This window comes from Pseudorca crassidens, chromosome 3, assembly GCF_039906515.1.
Source record: "Pseudorca crassidens isolate mPseCra1 chromosome 3, mPseCra1.hap1, whole genome shotgun sequence".
NCBI lineage: Eukaryota > Metazoa > Chordata > Mammalia > Artiodactyla > Delphinidae > Pseudorca > Pseudorca crassidens.
This window is the reverse complement of record NC_090298.1, coordinates 73,668,192-73,684,700: the sequence shown is the minus strand read 5'-3', so window position 1 is coordinate 73,684,700 and position 16,509 is coordinate 73,668,192. Positions and strand designations below refer to the sequence as shown.

General features: G+C 35.9%; 1 long non-coding RNA gene across 1 annotated transcript in view; it reads right to left on the bottom strand.

Moving 5' to 3' along the window:
- Nucleotides 1–12,840: 12,840 nt before the first annotated feature.
- LOC137220744 (uncharacterized) overlaps nt 12,841–16,509 on the bottom strand; it is a 45,620-nt gene continuing 41,951 nt past the window's right edge. Inside the window, exon 3 of the long non-coding RNA XR_010941775.1 lies at nt 12,841–13,044. This is a non-coding gene — a long non-coding RNA (uncharacterized lncRNA). The remainder of the gene's footprint in view (nt 13,045–16,509) is intronic.

Genomic DNA, 16,509 nt, shown 5'->3' with positions numbered 1-16,509 from the left:
GGAATTAGCATATAAATTATTAAAACTATCATGGAATTTTGTTGATCATTATCAATTACGTTTATATGTGTGGCATCAGTTTTATAGGAGATAAACATTGGCTGTAGATTGGTGAGAGAAAATTTGTAATTTAATGTATTTTTGGTCAGTTGTCCTACTATTGCCTTGTATACAAATGATTATTATTATGACTACTCTTTACTTTAGGTGGTGTTATATTCCTTTTGTTAAGCTGTCAGCCAGAACCCTTGTGAAAACTAATGACAAATCATATCAATTTATAAAAACTTTCTGGTCAATCAAACCTCTGTTACGGTTATGACAGGAGAGCCACGTAAAACACAATTTCTGATTGACAGCACTGCAATTTTATGAGAAAAAAAAATGCTGGTCTTTACGTGCTCTTTCCTTTCTACATTAAGAATTGTGTCTTAATTAGACGTTCTAGCCAGAAATTGGCTTAAAACATGAATTGACTACACCATGATGTCAAAATTTAAACAACTAGCAACATTAAAATCCGCATAACTTTGGCATGAAGAAACACAGAGCAACAATGGAAGGTGCCACTAAGCCAGTTGTCACATAAATAGGAAAAATGGGCAAAAAGAAAAGCTAACAGGTTGCTTCGACAGCATTTAGTTGTTTAAGCCTCCTTGTAAAGATCACTCAAACAGAATAGAAGAAATTCATAGGGGTCAGAGAGATGGAAAGAAAATGAAAGCTTTGTTACTTCAGTTTGATTTGGGGTGCAATTTATAAAACACTTCAACATTGTTTCGTTGCCTTTTTTTAAATTGCCACCAGAAAGAACACTTCTTAGTGAAATAACTGTGAGAACTCTGTAACAGCTATTGTTTTCAAGTATTTCTCCACTCACATCCCTGTAGTATTATCATATAACTAGCATATTAACTTTCTCAAAGTTAACTTTCACTATGGCTTTAATAACTGGATTGAAGATCTGGGTCTTTCAGAGAGCTAACTGGTGAAACGTAGAATTTAGGTCATCTCTACACTTTGGATTTTTTATCATTTAGATGCTTTAGAGGACATAAAATCTTAGGTACTTCTCCATTTAGTATTTCATTCATTTCATTCTTACAAAAAATATGGCAGTAGAGATACAAATATGAAATATTTTATGCCAATTTACACTATAAGTCGTCATCTCTTAAACCTGATTATTTTTTGGCATAACTGCACAGAAAAATAGTAAAATTGTCATCTTATAAAAGCACACTCTACACGCTAACTTCATTTGTGCGATTGAAATAAAATTGCAGTATATACAAAACAAAACAAAAAAAGCACACTAATTCTCACTTACAACATTACAAGACTAGTTTACTGGTATAAATTCACATGAACTTCCCAAGATGAGATCTTTTTCATAATTTAAAATTTTAAAGTTACGGTTTATAATGATCACCCTGGAGCAGTAAAGGAAAATCTGTTTCTTTAGTGGATGTGTTAAAAATTCTTTCCATTTGCTTTCCACCAAAAGACCATGCTTAAGTACTTCCATTAAATATAAAATATTTTACAGGTTTGCCTTGTTATTTAATGAAATTCAAAATCAGTTTGCAAAGGCAATCGCCCCACTCCCCCAACTCTCCAAAAAAAATCTTCATTTCATGACAAACATAGATTTCCTGAGAGATGGAAAACATTCACTGTGAAAATCGCTATATTTATCCTTGAGACATATTTGGTAAAATTCACTAATTTGCCCAGTGCATAATTGCAGTATGTTCATGGAAAAACAAACTGTCTTACCAATGACTTTAAAACAGAATCCCTCTGCTCTTAGAATTCGATGGAAGCAAGCACTATGTAAATACTAATGACTGAGTATGATCTTCCCAGGCAGTGGGAAGGAAAATGCTTACTTTGGTCACACACACGCAGACACACAATTGTGTGTATATGATCTTTTTAGGAAAGGCCTTTATAATACAGTCATAAAAATAATCAAAATAATGACTTACAAGTAAACATTTAAGTCAGAGACCAAGATTGAGAAAAAAAGCATGATAACTATTTTTCTTTCTTTTTTTTTGTTTTGTTTTGTGACTACTTTTCTAAATCACACAGGTCAGATGCTATTTGCCTCTCCAGTGGTCTCTGAAGATTCTAGGTGAACTTAATTTGCTTTAATTTGATGTTGCAAATTTTTTTTAATAATATACTAAAAATCAAGTGCAGTCTACTTTTGCTTCCCTGTGATGTAATTTTTTAGTTGCATATAAACTAGTTTATAAAAAGGAAATGAATTTTCCAAATTTGAAGGTGAACATAGACTTTCACATTGGAATGGAACTCCCAGCCCCCTGTCCTAGAAGAGTTCAAACACTCCAAAATCATGACCAGATTGCCTTCTGTACATTATAGTAAAATCCATTAGACATTTTACTTAATTTAAAAAAAACATAGAATCCGATTTTTTCATCTGATTTTGACTACTCACATATAGGTTGGTATTGCACATTCCTCTAAGTTATTGTGTAATAGATTTCACAAAGAATTATCAACAAAACATAAACACATTGAAATAGTCCTAATTTAACCATTTCTTCTGCTTATAATTCTAGCATCTAAAGAGGCAGGAAAGGGTAGCTAAATTGAAGATATCACGACCATAATAGACCATAAAAGGCTATAAAATGTAGTTTAATTCCTTGCATACCAAAATGTGTTGAGCAAACTAAGTGTAGTTGTTATAAACTAAATATCTGTGTACCCCGCCCCCAGGTTTATATGTTGAAATCCTAACACCCAATGTGATAGTTTTGGGAGGTGGGCCTTTGGGAGATAGTTAGGTTGTGAGGGTGGAGCCTTCTTGAATGGGATTAGTGTCATGATAAAAAAGCCCACAGAGAGCTCTCTCGCCCATTCTGCAACAAGATAGCCATCTATGAACCAGAAAGCAGCTATCATCAGACACCAAATTTGCCAATGCCTTGACCTTGTATTTCCCATCCTCCAGAATTGTGAGAAATAAATTTCTGTTGTTTATAAGCCACTTGGTCTAGGGTACGTTGTTATAGCAGCTCAAACAGACTAAGACAGTAGCAATAACTTAAATCATGTACATTTTTGAAAAACACTTGCCTTTGTAAAGAAAACCCCATCCTACATGTCTGCCTCTTTTGACTAGGGTATTTGAATAATATTACATAATTCTTACTATATCCTGACTAACTGAAAAAATACTTATAAAAAAATCAATATATAAAGAGGAGATGTGAGACTGGAAAATCATAAAACCTCACAAAAATGGGGGCAGGTATTATTAGGTAGGGAAAGGACTAAAACCTTCCTGTATTTTTTTAAGATCCTGTCAAAATACTGTATTAAACCAAAAGACATAGGAAGAACCCAGGGAAAGTCCAGAGCTCAAGATTAAAAGCACAGAAGAGTTTCAAATAGAGATTGACTAACTGGAAGGTAAAAGTATAAAATAATATATTCACAGTCTAGGAAACTGCTAGTTATGGTAGATGAAACATTTTGAAGATAATCACGAAGGAATGAAACTCAAAATATATCTAAGATCTACCAGTTTTTCATGCCTATTCTAATCCTTGCTCTCTTCAGTTTAATTCTGGGTTACTGCATCACTCATCTACACAAATGCACTTGATTTTCGGGAAAAAATAAAAAACTAGAAGCTACAAAAATAGCCACTCAACTAGTCCTCAGGCCTCTTGCATCTGTCCTTCCACAAAGATATTCTGTTTATCATTGACCACGAATATGTGAGACTTATGATCAAAAAGGCTCATTTTTAATGTCTTGATTTAATACTTACTGATAGATTCACATTGATTATACCAAGACCATCATTGTTTTCACCTGATAATACAGCAGACAGAAACTTGAACTAAGTGTAAAAGAACTGCCAACACAGCAGTTTTCTTATAGTTTACTTGTGCTAGTACTATTAGTATTGCCTTCAATATGAACTTTCTTTTTTTTTTTTTTTAATGGGTTTTGTTTTTGTATCCATTAAGTGAGCCTGTGTCGTTCGGTTGGAGCATTTAACCCATTCACATTTAAGGTGATTATCAATATGTATGTTCCTATTACCATTTTCTTAATTGTTTTGGGTTTGGTTTGTTTTTTGTTTTGAATTTTATTTTATTTATTTTTTATACAGTAGGTTCTTATTAGTTAAATATGAACTTTCTATATAGGATTTTTAAAATTCACTAGTAATTGTTGGAGACTTAAATTAGATAAAACCAGAAAATATATGAATCATCTTAATTGAATACTCATCAACTGCAATACGTAGCGAGACACAGAAAGCAAACGAACAACTGTGTGTGTACCGTAAGATAATGTGGAGCATCCTCCTTGCCCTGAGAATAGTCCACATACAGTATGTGTAATTTGTGACTCTTTTGACATGTTGTCCAAGATTGGGTGCCAGTGTTGATCTGTATGTTGAATAGGAATCAAGTTTGATTTTTTTATACAGATTACATCTAGCATTCTAACATAGTATACTGGGTACTCCTCTGGGGTCAATGCATGCCTCACCTCCACACACACACACATGGGATGGAGTCAATAACTGTATAATACTATCAGACCAACACTCATAAAACTACTAAAGACTGCGTCAGTCCTCTCAAGCATTTACATCATGATCCCTCATGGATTTCCTGTACAAATCCATGTCATTCTAACATTCAGAGTTTTAATATCATCTGCCCTCATTTTATCCTTCTCCCTCAGTTCCCATTACTTCTCAACACTGAAGCCCTGCTTCTTTGCCTTGCTTCTCTACCACACAGTAGACTTTTTTCTAAAAGTGTCTTCTTTTCTTCTATATTCCTGTTCAATTTCTACTTCTTGAAACTTTCTGCAGCTGAGTCCAGACTGCTTACCACTTTTGTAAAATTGTACCCCATAAATCATTCATTCATCTGAAAATCCCTTGCCTTTGGCCTCTTCTGCCTCCTCCCCAATCCATTTTCCAGTCTTTAGTCCTTGTCTTTCATCTGCATAGAACAATTAAACTCTTGCTCGTAAGATAAAGTGAAAAATCTTTAATATGTTGCTTTACTGAGTATATGGCTAAACTCTGAGTAACAAAACCCAACAAAAGAGTGATTTAAACTAGGAACTAAGTTCTTACTAACATAGAACTCTGGGGAAGGCAGTGTAGGATTTAATGGCAGCATACTTCCAGCATCATCAAGGGACCCAGGTTTCTACATTACTGCTTTGCTCTTTGTTAGGTTATACCCTTGGCTCCCATAATCCAAGATGGTTCACTACCCCAAACACATTCCAAAGAGCAGAATGGAGAAAAAGAGAGAGATGGAAAAACAGCCTCTGCCTTGAAGGACAGATTCTATAAGTAATACATCTCATTTTCTCACACCACAATGCCCTAAACTTAATCAAAAGTCACGCCTAGCTAGCAAAGAGACTGGAAAATATAATATTTATCTCAAGTATTTGTATACCCAGCTAAAACTTGGCTATTTTGTTACCAAAAGAGATATGAGTAGATGCAAGTTTATTATACAAGGATTGCAGGGCTCTCTACCATTAACTCCATGCCTATCTCTCTAGTATTTTCATTCTTTTTTACTTCCTCTTCTTTAGCAATAATAAAATTCTTTCAATTCCTCAATCTCTCTTTTTAGCCTGAATCACACTATCTAGAACTGACATTACTGTCTCTTAGCATGTACCGCAGAGATAAGGAAACACCTCACTTAAGGATGAAGGAATATCTGACTCTCTTGTAGGTATAGCCTTTGTGGCCTGAAATAAAACTAAAAGAGAGGCACCCACTTAACATCATATTTTAGGGGGAAAAAAGCAAGGTTAATGTATAATTCAGAATCAGGGAACCTCTGGTCCTCCTGTACTGGAGATAACCTAATAACCACTTGATGGATGCAAAAGTCTCACATACATATTCAAACAAACAAAAAATTGAGAGAGAAAGCTGAAAAGGGAGGTTGGAGACTTGAAGATTATTCTTAAGAGTTGAAATTTGGTCCTATAGTCCAAAAAGAACCACCATAGGATTCTACTGTGAGATTATTTTAAAAAAACACATTATATTCCCAATCACACATTTGTAATCACTTCAAACCTTGAGAATGATAAAATTTGCTATAGGGACATTTCTATTAGTGATTCTATTATAATGTGATAGAATTGAATGGTCCCACTGGATTTACATAACCCTGCATTTGGTTCAAAAATTATAGAATTTCAGAGTAAAGGAGTCATAATGTACAACTTCCATTAATAATACAATGAAAAATCATTTTGTGAAATTCCTATGCCACATCAAAATAAGAAAAACTACCAATAAGGGCAGCATAGTATCCTCTAAAATAATTTTTCAATTGAAGTCATGAAATCTAGCTGAAGAAAAGTGCAAAGTAGGAAAAAATCTATAAAATAACTTGGATAAGTCAATATGAATGCTTCCTTATGAACATTCTTTTGAAGGAACTATCCTTATCATTCAATTCCATGTCTTACTAAAGCAGAAAGTGAGTTGGAAAATCATATGACTTGATTCTACAAGAACCAGTTAGTAAATCTGAATAATACTGGCATAGATATGATAATCAAATCCAGATCTATTAATGACACTGCCATGACACGCATATAAATATAAAAATAAAAGGACAAGAACAGAACCCTGAGGGACCACACATTTTACAATAACTATTTCCGATGAGCTGCTACCCAATAGAGTATGCTGTGTCTGCTGACAAAGATAATTACATTTCAAACCAACTTAATGCTGTCTCAGAATTCCTACTCACGTTTCTGGAAGATCCAACAATATATCACTGTCTACTGTGTCAAAGGTGAGTGACAGACCTAACTTTGAGAGCAGGCATCCATTCTTTCCCAGAAACTCTCACATATCACTGAAGATAAACAGGTAGTCCCTGGTAACGTAATGGACACCCCAAAATCCAGGTTGGAATTTTATCAAATATTAAGCATAAATAATTGTGTCTTCAGGCAAAATATCAAACAAGTTTCCATTATTTTTTACTTCCTAGAAGAGACAAGAACTAGAAAATCTGTATCAGAGTCTAGCAGGCACATAGTTGATAATCCTTAAATGTTTGTTGAATGAATATATGCATACAATTTTATACAACAGTCAATGAACTAGAGAAGCAAAAGGCATGTAAAATAGTATGCTAATAGGTTACAGTATTCTCATTTCTAATAAAAGTATAGTCTGCATATAATTCCTCAATTATATGTGTAAGCAGAGCCAAGTAAGCCCTTGAAATAAAAGATAAAAAGCAAGATAATAAAACTAAATATAACAAAACTTCCCAAAATATGCAGAGATGTCTTATGTATTTCTCCAAGACTTGTTTTCAATCATATTTTTAAGAATAAAAAATAGGAAGATGGGGGCTTCCCTGGTGGCGCAGTGGTTGAGAGTCTGCCTGCCGATGCAGGGGACATGGGTTCGTGCCCCGGTCCGGGAAGATCCCACATACCGTGGAGCGGCTAGGCCCGTGAGCCATGGCCGCTGAGCCTGCGCGTACGGAGCCTGTGCTCCGCAACAGGAGAGGCCACAACAGTGAGACGCTCGCGTACCGCAAAAAAAAAAAAAAAAAAAAAAAAGGAAGATTTCATACCTGTCGTCGGTATAAACCAAAGGCCATAAGTTCAGGTGTGCGAATAAAAGTCACTTTCATTATTTTCTTTCAGTCAATAACTTATATTCCCCCATCCCACTGAAATGTGGGAAAGTCAGCTCTGTTAATTCTATCGTCCTTGTCGTCCCTTCAGTTTTGCCATTTCTGCTGTTTCAGTGCCTTTCTCAGTACCTAGTGTGCTGTCAGCAGGGAGCTGTAACAAAAATTTGCTAATTTTATAGCTTATATACCAATTTTTTCTCTCCCCAAGTCTCTGGGAGTATTTTCAACATGAGAGACACCTCTCTCATTTTCTCCCATCATACCTTCCAGGACACCTTGCATATTCTCAATGGGACTGGGTCTTACCAAGATAAGCCAGGAAAAATAAATGTGTTAGTTAAGAACAAGTTGAGCTGCTATCACAAAATATTAAATAATATGGAGACTGAAACAATGCAGAAGTTTATTTATCTTTCATATAACATCCACAGACAAGAGATCTTCTAATAATAGGAGAGCTCTACATCTTCAACAGGGGTGTCCCTGTTTTGGGGTCAAGGTGGTTGCTCAAGCTTTCTTCATATCTTATCCAATGGAAAGGACAAATGGACATAGGGGGACATATGTATATTCCTTTTTAGGAGTATAACTTGGAATAAAGACTGGCTTCATTGGTGTGTGACCGGTGCAGACACACAGGCCTCACACTCAGAAGGTAGCCCCATGCTTGGGGCTCTGCAGTCACAATATTAAATTTGTCTTTAAAATTCTTAATAATTTTATCTTTGAATTTGCATTTTGAAAGAGAAGTTCAGTGGTACAATGGAACCTGTGCTAGGGGCATGGAGCCTTGGCTCACTCTTGATCCTACCTCCCTGGGATGTCTCTTCCTCTCTGAAACAAGTCTTGGCCACTCTCTGCCCAGCCTCACCCAGTGCTGCTGTCCCTGACCCCCAGCAGGGGTTTGACTATCACAGATAAAGTTATTATCAATATTTGCATACAGGTTTTTTTGTGAATGTCAGTTTTCCCTTCTCTATGGAAAATATCCAAAAGTGGTATTGCTAACTCATATGGTAGGTATATGTTTAACTTCATTAGACACTGCCCATCTGTTTTCCAAGCAGCTGTACCATTTTGCATTCTCACCAGCCATGTATGAGGACTGTAGTTGTTCTACATCATCACCACACTTTATACTATCATTATTTATTTTTTAATTTTAGCCACTTCAATAGTTGTGTAGTGGTATCCCACTGTGGTTTTAATTTGAATTTTCTTATTGGATAATAAAGATGAAGGTATTTTATGCACTTATTTTCCATATTTATATCCTCTTTGGTGAAGTGTTTGTTCAAGTCTTTGCCTAATTTTTAATTGGGTCGTTTGTGCTCTTATTATCGAGTTCTAGGAATTCTTTATATTTTCTGGATATAAACTGTTTGTCAGATATATGACTTACAAATATTTTCTCACAGTCTGCAGCTTGTCTTTTCATTCTCTTGACAGTTTGGCAAAGAAAAGTTTTAAATTTAGATAAAGTCCAATTTTTCAGTTGTTTTTCTTTTATGGATCATGCTTTTGGAGCCATTTCTAAAATCTCTCGGCCTAACCCCAGGTGATAAAAATTGCTGCTATGGGGCTTCCCTGGTGGCGCAGTGGTTGAGAGTCCGCCTGCCGATGCAGGGGACACGGGTTCGTGCCCCGGTCTGGGAAGATCCCACATGCCATGGAGTGGCTGGGCCTGTGAGCCATGACCGCTGAGCCTGAGTGTCCAGAGCCTGTGCTCCGCAACGGGAGAGGCCACAACAGTGAGAGGCCCGCGTATCGCAAAAAAAACCCCAAAAAACAAACAAAAAAAATTGCTTCTATGATTTTGTTAAAAGCTTATAGATTTATGTCCTACATTTAGATCTATGATTTATTTTGTATTAATTTTTGAGTAAAGAATGAAGTTTAGGTCTAGGTTAACATGTTTGCAAATGGATGAGCAATTGTTCCAAAAGTACTTCACAAGACCAATCTTTGTTTAATTTCTTTACACCTTTGTCAATAATCAAATGGCCAGGGACTTCCCTGGTGGTCCAGTGGTTAAGAATCTGCCTTCCAATGCAGGGGACATGGGTTCAATCCCCGGTTGGGGAACTAAGATCCCACATGCCGCAGGGCGACTAAGCCCACGTGCTGCAACTTCTGAGCCCATGCCCTCTAAAGCCCGCGCACCACAACTAGAGAGAAGCCCACGAGCTGCAACGAAGAGTTTGCATGCCACAACTAAGACCCAACGCAGCCAAATAAATAAAAAAATACAAAAAAAAAAAAAAAGAACACACCACCCTTTAAAAGAATAAATAATCAAATGGCCATATTCATGTAGGTCTATATGTGGTTCCAGTGATTCATATGTCTGTCTCTTTGCCAATACTACACCATCTTCATAACTGTCTATAATTTCTACTGAGAAATTATTTTTTATTCAAATAAGTTTGTTTAGCAGCATTTTTTGTGGGGAGCTGGTATTATCAGAGCCCTTAGAGAAAAGAAAATTTGATTTGGTTGGGATGAGGGAATAGCTAGAGAGGGCAATCCTTTTTAGTACATACAGAGTGTTCGTGTGGTCCTAATCTCCAAGACTGGGCCAAGGAGTACATCTAAAAGTGGGTAGATACTAAAGACTGATATTGCTCACATAAAAATGAACGTCAGTCATTTTCTGTGTAGCCTTGTGGACTTTTGCTCTATTCATGTGCATCCTGATTCCCATCAAATACTAAAGGACACAGATGCAGCTTTTTCTGTATAACCCCCTCTATCTTAGAACTATTTGATGAAATTTCTAGCTGTCTCAGCTTCCCTGAACTCCAATTTCTAGCTTCTTAACTCAGCAAGGCCACCAGACACTGTCTGGATCTTCTGGCCATGCTCACAGTCTGCGAACTGACACCAGGCAGAAATCCTGGATGGTATTAGGGCTCACCATCTTTGTTTTCTTTTTCTCAGGGATAATGGCCTTTTACCATCATTTTCCAATGTCTGAAAATAATTGCTTAACATTGTTCCAGTTTTCTAGCTGTTTACAGTGAAAGGTGAAAGCCAACGCTTATTACTCCATCATGGTTGAAAGCAGAAGTCCATTCTTTTATGTCTAACCCTTTAGAATAATCTTGGATTAGGTGTGTGTATGATTATGTGGATATGAAATATAATTTTATAAAGATTTACATATAGATATTTGTGCGAACATAAGTTTTCACCACATGATTGGTAGGTTGTGGTAAGGGTGTGGTAACTTTCTATGGTATAATTTTGTAAAGTGGTTGTACCATTTGCATTCTCACCACCAATGGATGCAATTACCATTTGCTCCACATCCTGTGCTTGGTATCATTGGTTTTTATTTTCTATTTATTTTTCCATTCTATCAGGTATGACTTTAATTTGCATTTTGCAGGTTAATGACGTTGAGAATTTTTCATGTGCTTATTTTCCATCTGTTTATTTTCTTTGGTGATATGTCTGTTCAAATTCTTTAAACATATTTTAACTGAGATGATTGTTTCTTATTGAGTTTTGAGAATTCCTTATATATTCTGGATACAAATCCTATGCCAGATAAAAATATTTGCAAACATTTGTAAATATTTTCACATAGTCTGCGGCTCATCTTTTCATTCTTTCAACAGGTGTCTTTCAAGAACTTATGTATTTAATTTTGATGAAGTTTAACTTAGCAATTTTTTTGATGGATCATTTTGTTTGTTTATGTTCTTGGCTTAATCCCCTGAGGCAAAAGAAATAAAAGGAAAAATAAACAAATGGGACTTAATTAAACTTAAAAGCTTTTGTACAACAAAATAAATCATAAACAAAATGAAAAGACAACCTACTGAATGGAAGAAAATATTTGCAAATTATACAAGCGACAAGGGGTTAACATCCAAAATATATAAACAGCTTATACAACTCAATTACAAAAAACAAAAACAAAAAAACAATCCAATCAAAAAAATGGGCAGAAGACTTGAGTAGACATTTTTCCAACACAGAAATACAGATGGCCAATAGGCACATGAAAGGATCTTCAACATCTCTATTAGAGAAATGCAAAACAAAACTACAGTGAGGCATCACTTCACACCAGTCAGAATGGCCATCATTAAAAAGTCTACAAATAACAAATGTTGAAGAGTATGTGGAGAAAAGCAAACTCTTGTACACTGCTGGTGGGAATGTAAATTGGTGCAGCCACTATGGAAAACAATATGGAAGTTTCTTTAAAAACAATAAATAGGGCTTCCCTGGTGGCGCAGTGGTTGGGAGTCCGCCTGCCGATGCAGGGGACGCGGGTTCGTGCCCCAGTCAGGGAGGATCCCACATGCCGCAGAGCGGCTGGGGCCGTGAGCCATGGCCACTGAGCCTGTGCGTCTGGAGCCTGTGCTCCACAACGGGAGAGGCCACAACAGTGAGAGGCCTGCATACCGCAAAAAAAAATAATAATAATAATAAATATTATCCAGTAATTTCACTCCTGGGTACCTATCTGGAAAAAAACACTAATTTGAAAAGATATATGCACCCCAATGTTCATAGCAGCACTATTTACAATAGCCAAGACATAGAAGCAACCCAAATGCCTACCAACAGATGATTGGATAAAGAGGAGGTGGTATATATATACAATGGAATAGTATCCAGCCATGAAAAAGAATGAAATTCTGCCACTTGCAGCAATGTGGATAGACCTGGAGAATATTATACTTAGTGAAATAGGTCAAAGAAAGACAAATAATATACGATATCACTTATATGTGGAATCTAGAAAATAATACAAATGAATGTATATGCAAAACAGAAACAGACTCACAAATACAGAAAACAAACTTGTGGTTACCAAAGGAGCCAGGGATGTGGGGGGAAGTGAGAAGGGACAAATTACCGGTACAGGATTAACAGATACAAGCTACTGCATATAAAATTGATAACCACAAGGTTTTACTATATAGCATAGGAAACTATATCCATTATCTTGTAAAAACCTATAATGGAATATAATCTGCAAAAATACTGAATCACCATGCCATATATCTGAAACTAACACAATATTGTAAAGCAACTATATCTCAATTTAAATAAGAAATCAATTAGTTTATATTTACCCATATATTTACCTCTCCTAAAACTCTTCATCTTTGTGTAGATTCATAGTTCCACTTGGTATCATTTTCTTTCTTCCAGAAGGACTCTTTTTTTTTAACATTTTTTTCATTCAAAACTGAAGTCAAAATAAGATTTAAGGTGAATGCAACTCAAAGAATTCACCACTGCATACTGCTGGCCAATAAAAATATAACGCAAGGCACATAGGTAATCCTTAATTTTTTAGTACCTGCATTAAAAATGTAAAAAGAAACAGATAACATTAATTTTAATAATATAATTTAACCCAAATATAATTTCAATATATTACCATTAAAAATAGTAACAAGGGCTTCCCTGGTGGTGCAGTGGTTGAGAGTCCGCCTGCCGATGCAGGGGACACGGGTTCGTGCCCCAGTCCGGGAAGATCCCACATGCCGCAGAGCAGCTGGGCCCGTGAGCCATGGCTGCTGAGCCTGCACGTCCGGAGCCTGTGCTCCGCAACGGGAGAGGCCACAGCAGTGGGAGGCCCATGTACCACAAAAAAAAAAAAAAAGTAACAAAATATTTTACATTATTTTATACTAAATCTTCAATATCTGATGTGAATTTTACCATTATAGCGTATCTTAATTTGGCCTAGTCACATTTCAAGTTCTCAGAAGTTACATATGACTAGCAGCTATTATTTTGGATATCACAGGTCTAACTATTACAACTGACTTAAAATAACCAACGTCACTTTCCTCGGGTTGGGAATAGGCACTCTAGGCAAGGTAGAAAGTATTCAATGGGTATTTTGTAGGCAACTAACAATGTGAATTACACCAACCTTGTATCTCCTCTTCCTATGATGTCTCAATTCTCAGAATAATTATACTTTCTTGAATGTATGATAATCTTGGATTTATGTTACCAAAGATTTTGGGTAGTTAGGACTATGACTATGAGGGGCTATGGAACCAGCTGGCTATGCTTTAAGCAGTAGCAACTTGCTATACCTTTCCTTGGTTCTATATTACAGAAAAAAAGAAAAAAAAAAAAAGCTGAACAAAGTATCCACGTACCACTTGTACCTAGCACCTAGCACAGACCTCTCAGCAAATATGTAAAAACTAAATCTGCATGACTCAACACAGGTCTTCTGCTCATGACCTAGTTCATGATGGGATCCAATTCTCTAAAAAAAAAAAAGACTTTCTGCAAGGTCTTCCAAGCAATTAAGTATAAATACTCGAATTCTCCTAGTCCTTTTGTTACCCCCTCTGAATGACATTAACTCAATAGTAGGTTGTAGAGGAAAGATCTGCCTGGCTGATAGACCTCCTGTTAACCTGAAACAATATTTCCAGTCTGGAATCTGCATCCTTGGAAATAAAAGAAATGACAATTAAAAGCAATGTTCCCAGTAATCTAGCAGACTCTCCAATAAAAGATTTTCCTTTACAGCCAGAACCATTAAGGCTTTATATTAAAATATCAAAATATTAAAACAATGTTGTTTAATAAGTTAACCCATGTAAATATAATCTCCTAGCATTAAGTAGATATTTTATTTTCTGATATAGAAACAGATGAAATGGCATATAGAGGGATGTTCTTCAACATTCTTCCTTTTCTAATTTTATTTTAGAAAAAAGCACACTTCTATATCTCTTTCTAAAAGTACATGGAGAAAAAATTACTAGACCAATTCGTGCGCAATGACTTCTTATATTGACATATCCAGAAGGCTCTATAGCATAGTGGCTATGATTTGGGCTCTGAAATTAGACTGGCACGTATCCAAATCCTGGTTCCAACATATACTAGTTCTGTGAATTGGGAATATTTAACTTTTTACATCAATTTTTCTCATATGTATAACAGATATAGTATAGATAATGCAGATATAATATAGGAATAATGGAATTAACTGGTATTATATCCATGAAGTATGTATCACAGGGCTTGATAAAGAAAGCTCAATAAATAGCATCTCTGGTTTTGTTTGGTTGATTGCTCAATTTCCTAACAATAGGTCATGTTTTTTGGTATATCTTATATTTTGTTTAAATGTTAGAAACTATGTATACAAGAGCAGTAGAGACTGAAGTAAATAGAATTTATGGGCAGAAAAAAAGAGTTTGCCTTGTCTTTGGTTAGGCCACCTGTATGAATGGTTGAATCCATCTAAGCAGTAGTTGCGTTGGTCTTGGGATTTGTTATTGGTACAGTTTCCTTTCTTACTGGGTACAGTATTCCAGCAACTTCAAATTCTTCCATCATTGGGCTGCTATTTTCTTGAACTTATGTGTTGCTTGAAGTGCTAGTGCTGGGGAGTTTTCTCAGCATCTGCTTTTGCTTCTTCTCATTGGAGAGTCTTGTCACTTTTGAAAGTCAGCTCTTTTGGTTGCATTGCGGCTTCAACTCACTAATGCACCCCCTAAGTTATAACTTTATACACTATCTGTTTTTTTGTTTTTGTTTTTGTTCTTAGAATGGGAGTGACATTCTCTTGTGGCTTACCATGTCCTAACAGAAACACCTAAATTGAAACATTTTAGGAAGTCACTTCTGACCTTTGATGGGAATGACTAAGTAAATTATTTGTAAAGATACAAGTCACACGACACTTTTTTTTTTTTTTTTTGCTGTACGCGGGCCTCTCACTGCTGTGGCCTCTCCCGTTGCGGAGCACAGGCTCCGGACGCGCAGGCTCAGTGGCCATGGCTCACGGGCCTAGCCGCTCCGTGGCATGTGGGATCTTCCCAAACCGGGGCACGAACCCGCGTCCCCCGCATCGGCAGGCGGACTCTCAACCACTGCGCCACCAGGGAAGCCCTCACATGACACTTTTTACATGCAAGGTGCTTGGTAAATATTTCGAATCTAACTCACTTGTGGAGCGAGGTTAAATTCAGAAGATAAACTTCTGTAATCTCAATTAAACACTATAATTTTATAAGTCAATAAACTAAACTACATTAAACCATCCATAGAAGACTTACTTAATAAAATGGTTTATTACCTACATATATAAGACATAATATCTAAGTAACTCTTTTGTGGAGGTAATATATTCATTATCAGTATCTTGATTCAATTACAGTACTGAAAAGCTCAAAGTCTCTTTTTTTGGAAGCAATTAAAAATCGTAATAAATTATGCAAAGTTAACTTTCCGGCATCTTACACTTTTATTTAAATGAATGTTAAAAGTCAAAATCTAGTCTATATGATAATAATTCATTGAAATATTTTAGAATCTTTTGTCAACCTATGTATGTTCAGAAACCATCTGAAACTCACTTTTTTTCTCATCACTAGGATATATTTGAATATGTAATCTTTTAAAATGGAGAAATATAAAATAATATACACATTGAGAAATATTTTTATCAATTTTGAAGTATTACAGTCATTCATTAACCATAATAATTGATTAAAATATTCTTAACTAAACCTCTCTTAGATTACATTACGAGGTTGTGCCTAAAAGATACATTTTTAAAAAATTATATTTGACAAAAATGCTCCACAGGGGATGTGAAACAGTAAAACCTCAAGTTTGAAGTCTCACATATTGGCTGCTGTCAAAGGCATAGAGAAAACATAATTGGTGAGACTACGTCACAGATCTTTAATCAAGGGTTCCTCAACCTCGTCACTATCAACATTTTGGACGGGATGATTACTGTGGGGGCTGTCCTGTGCGCTGGAGGGTATTTAGTAGC